Genomic DNA, 4,831 nt, shown 5'->3' with positions numbered 1-4,831 from the left:
CTTTTATTTTGTAACTGAAAAAGATTGATGCCTACCTAAAAACGGATGAAAGCGCCGGCTAGATAGTCATTTATTTATTGTCAAACAGAAGTGACACATTGTAATTGCAGTGCCATCACTGCATCCTCTACCACTGATATCTTGTTCTCCTTCCGAAGCATGCAGCATTTTATGGACGTTTTCTGTTTGTGCATCATCACTTTTTATTCTCCTCAAAATTTAAACCTCTGCACACTGAAAAAAATATGTTGTTGGATTTACTTAATTCAATGGTGGACATTTGTTGCACACAGATGTTTTGCTTTGGCAGCAACTTAAACAATTGAGTTAAATTAACACAATTTATTCATGTTCAATAAACCTGTGCAATTTGTGTTGATAAAATGTGACTTAAACATGTTTTGATGAAGTAATTTGAGCTCTTGAAATATTTTAATCCTTCACAATTTTCTCACTTTATCCCAACACCATTCAATAACTTTTACCCAATACTACTTGGTCACTTAAATACTACATGTTATCTTCAAATTACATTTTGCTATTATATTCTAGTATCAAATACACAATTTTCAAATGGAGGCCTTATAACAGATTATATTGTTCTCTTCCAAGATGGTTGCTGGCATCCACCAGTAACCTTTCAAAACAAAATGTCTAATTTCACTGCATTGACAGTAGGTAAAGAATTAAACTGACATTACTCCACTACTGAATCTATATAAACCAACAGTTAAATAATGTCAGTTCTTCCGTGTTCTCTGGAATCAATCACAGCAAAGAAATTAGACTCTTTCTTTTGAAAAATGTTGGGAAAGAACAATACAAAACATTCTATTTAAGGCCTCTGACGTCAAGATTCAGTTAAACAACAATTATAACTAAACAATTTGAGGTAATGTTAGTTTCCATTAACATTAAATTAGGTTACTGAATTGGCAAACACCTTCCTATTAACATTACCCATTTTACCCCAATAACTAAAGAAATTAGCACTTGCAGGTCAAAACCTTTATTCAAGAGATGCAAAAATAACATTGATACAGTGACTGTCAAAAATTACGGCACTGATCATACTGTGACATCTTGGTTCAAAACAGCAAGCTTAGAAATATTCAACGTTCCTTACTTCAACTGAATGAAACTGAAAATACCATTTCACACGGCCCATATGGGATATTTAGACTGCATAACTGTTCATGCTACATCTCTTCACTAGTAAAAGAAAGAAAAAATACAAAGAGAAATTTAAAAATGCTGCCAAACAGACAGAGAACTTGTACAGAGCAAAAGGAAAAACAAACAACAACAACAACAAAAAAACGGCTCGTCCTCATGGCAGTTGCAGTGTATATAAAAATGAACCCTGCGATCTGTTCCTGGAATTGAGCTTCAAAAATGCAGCAGAACAAGTGTGAGATTTAAATGTCTTCTCACCTAGAGCTGGTCACCTCACATGCATAACAGTGAGCTTCGTTGCAGGAGCAGTTTTGTCTTAGTTGTGAGCTTTTCTTGAGAGCTGAGTTGCTTCCAACTCCATTACCACCCTTTGAATCACCTCAAAAGTGTAGCAGAGTTGTGATGGGTAACTCATATTGAAGGAATAAAAAAGGTCCAAACAGCATGGCTACTGCAAAGGTCACGTTATCCAGATCTTGAAGAACTACTATACCCTCGATGATGATGCCAACGTCAGAAAAGTCATTGCCTGGTGCATCCTCTGGAGACAGATGTTCATTGTGGTTTTCTCAATCTGTGCAGTGGCCCTCAGTCAAGTCCTGGTTAAAAACAAAACATTTCTTTAAGATTCCTTTTTAAACTCATCTCTTTTGAATCTACCAGTTCTAATGTTAGAGTAATTTAAACCAATGCAAGCAACATAGTAAATAGCTATAGCCAAAGAGTGGCCTGCCATGCTGCCATTCATGGTCTAACAGAGTTTCTAAGAGAGGGTGAAAAACATAATTTCAAATGCTTTACATTAGTTTTTCTTAGAAAGACACTGGCCCATCAGAAATCCAGGTTTTGTCACTCAGAAGATGTTAGAATTTAGACTTTCAGCCCCACAATTTGGTTAGCTGTTGGTCTTTTTTTTTTTCAAACAAAAGCTAATGTAAATATTGGTGGGATTTTCCTTTGTTCACTAGAATGACAAATTTAAAGTTTTTTCACACTGATGTGACCCCTAATACAGGGGTGGGGCCTCAAGGGCCGGCGGCTGAGTTCACTACCAGGCCTCATGTGAACTTCAAATTATTAAAGAGGACTACTGGTCCTAACTGGTCCAATGAGGATCAAGTGGATAACTAAATGCATTTTTAAATGTTGCAAAGCCACAATCTACTCATAAAACACTCACCATGAACTCCTGCACCAAGATGTTGCAATTGTCTTTCACACAGATGCGGAGCACTTTGATGAGACTCCCTTTGAGCATTAATGTCATCCTAAAGTATTATAACAAAGAAAACAGAGATTTGTGAACTTTTCAGTAGCACAGAAGAAAATGATCCCAGACCAAAACTTAAACCAGTCAACATGCAACACCAGCATCTACAAAGCAATATCAAAAGTTCCTGTTTGACATCAACTTTATGGATATATAGTTTCCAGAACATTTATTTTTTTTAAAAGATCAATTTTTCTCAGTGGGCCAGTAAATGCATGACGAAAATTATGGCATCCTTTCGGTGGAATCAGTACTCACAGGTAATAGTTGACTGTTTCAATGGATGCAGCATAAAAATCTTTTACTGACCTAATGCAATACATATACACTTTGTAGTTAAAGAATTTTAAAGTTCTTACTGTCATCATGGCAGCTACATCCTTTAGCTTTGTGCCCTGTTCCCCCGATCACTTTGCAAACACTTTCAGCAGACTGTCAGAGAGAAACTCAGCTCCGTCAGAAACCTTGACTGTAAAGGCATGGTTGGGATGCACTGGAATGCTGCATTTCATCTGAAATGACATAAAATTATTTTGAAATAACAGCAGGCACTGTGCTTGGTTAATAATCAGTAATGTTTTGTTGAATAAAAACTGTGTTTCCAGATCTTATGGGATTAAAAAAATGTTTATTTCTGATTTGCAACCCAAGAACCCACAAGTTACAACCCCATTTTAGTTCAAGTGTGCATTAATGTGAGTCCAGTAATCACCTTTCTGACAATACATACAGGTATAAGTTAAACCTATGGCAGATTTTGGATTTCTCAGTTGTATTAATAGGGTGGTCTATTTGAGTATGCATGCACCTAATAATTATAAAAAACCTATTATAATTAAGTTACAGAAACCTTAAGCGAAAATAGCATATACTTTCTTACCATAACACCTTGAACCCACAATCCATCAGCTGACTCCTGGTGAAATGCAGAATAGATGTGGTCTCTCAATGTGCATCAACAAAAACAAAAACAAAAACAAAAGGACAGCAGGTGAGGGCAGGAGGGGTAGGGATGTAAGCTAGCATAATGCCGCTGATGATATTAGCTAAAGCTGTTCAATGTCCAAAATCTCACTAACACCACGGTGCAGTAAATACACAATGTAACTGAAGAGTCAGTTGACAAATCTATTCACACAGAAAACCAAATTATGTTATGAGTGCCTCGTAATTAGGTTTAATGTGATATTACGGCTCTTGTGCCAAAGACAAATTCAAATGAAAAAGCGCCAATTCTTTGATAACAGATAAAACAGCAAATAAGCTAACGGCTCTTTTTTTAGCATGTTACATGGCGGCACTTTAGACGTTTAACTACATTTGGCTGAAATATGGTAAATATTAATTCAAAAAATCAAGACATACCAAAAAACGTAGAGTTGGCTGCTCGACTTGACTGAGATGGATGCATTTTTTAAACCACGATCCAAAGCCCGCGAGATGAAATCACGCGTGGTTTCACGAGATTTAACGTTGCTATCTTATTGACTTACTTCACCTGAACATGATATAAACAATTTAATACACCCTTTCTGCATATCATGTAGTTTTTACACTATATAGTTACATTTATCTTTAAAACATGAGGCAATTGTGTTAAATACATGCAAGATGCTTACATAAATCCAAGAGATGGCCAGTCCCTTTTTTTCAGTGCACTGCTTTGCTGTGAAGTTTTATGCATCTTTCCCCCAGAGAACTATAAGACATCTTCACAGATAGGTGTCAGGTGGTGATGGAAAACGGGAGCGCTTGGACTCACACGCCACCTGTCAGCAACATGTAATAAACTCTCTGCATCTCTGGAGAGATCTCAGGCACTTGCAGTAAAACGCAGACAATATCAAGTATATTGCTGGTTTGAAAGTGTTTTATATGTGGGCAGCGCAATCATGGGACTGAACACCAAAAGTCCTGCTACACCATTCATGTCCTTTTCTCTCCCATCCTCTCTTAAATAAAAAATCAGTTATACAAATCTGTGTCTCGGTGATGCCTTCATCTGAGTGATTTTGACGCTTCTTACCTGTCAAGGATGAAAATGTTTGTCTCCCTCTTCTGTATGTGCTAAGTCTTTTACACTTGTCAAGTAAGGATACAGAAAATCTCTCACAGACTCTTAACTGTGTGAAACTTTAGATGTGACAAAAAAAAAGTGCCAACAAAACCAACAGAATATTTCAGGACCCTCTCAGAATAAACGACTCTCGTTATTATTAAATCACTGTGTATGTGTCTAATTGCACAGCGGTCAACGGGGGTAAAACACAGAGAGGGCAGATAACACGATGACTATTAAAAGATTACGTTTAATTGGAGGTTTATCAACATTTGTAATGATTATTATCAACGGACATTATCTACTTCCAAAAAGACCGGCGAGTA

At 36.7% G+C, this 4,831-nt stretch overlaps 1 long non-coding RNA gene across 1 annotated transcript; it reads right to left on the bottom strand.

Annotated features, from left to right (window-relative positions):
- Nucleotides 1-237: 237 nt before the first annotated feature.
- On the bottom strand, nucleotides 238-4,094 carry LOC147316367 (uncharacterized). Its single transcript, XR_015124472.1, has 4 exons — nucleotides 3,327-4,094; nucleotides 2,806-2,958; nucleotides 2,357-2,444; nucleotides 238-1,775 (listed from the first exon to the last, which is right to left on the bottom strand). It is a non-coding gene; the product is annotated as an uncharacterized LOC147316367 (long non-coding RNA).
- Nucleotides 4,095-4,831: the final 737 nt, after the last annotated feature.

Source organism: Aulonocara sp. 'chitande type north' Nkhata Bay, linkage group LG13, assembly GCF_057382095.1.
Source record: "Aulonocara sp. 'chitande type north' Nkhata Bay isolate Kocher_YH1m ecotype deep benthic linkage group LG13, A_spYH_male_GT1.1, whole genome shotgun sequence".
Classification (NCBI taxonomy): Eukaryota; Metazoa; Chordata; class Actinopteri; order Cichliformes; family Cichlidae; genus Aulonocara; species Aulonocara sp. 'chitande type north' Nkhata Bay.
The sequence above is the reverse complement of the archived record's forward strand: the minus strand, read 5'-3'. Positions and strand labels throughout refer to the sequence as shown.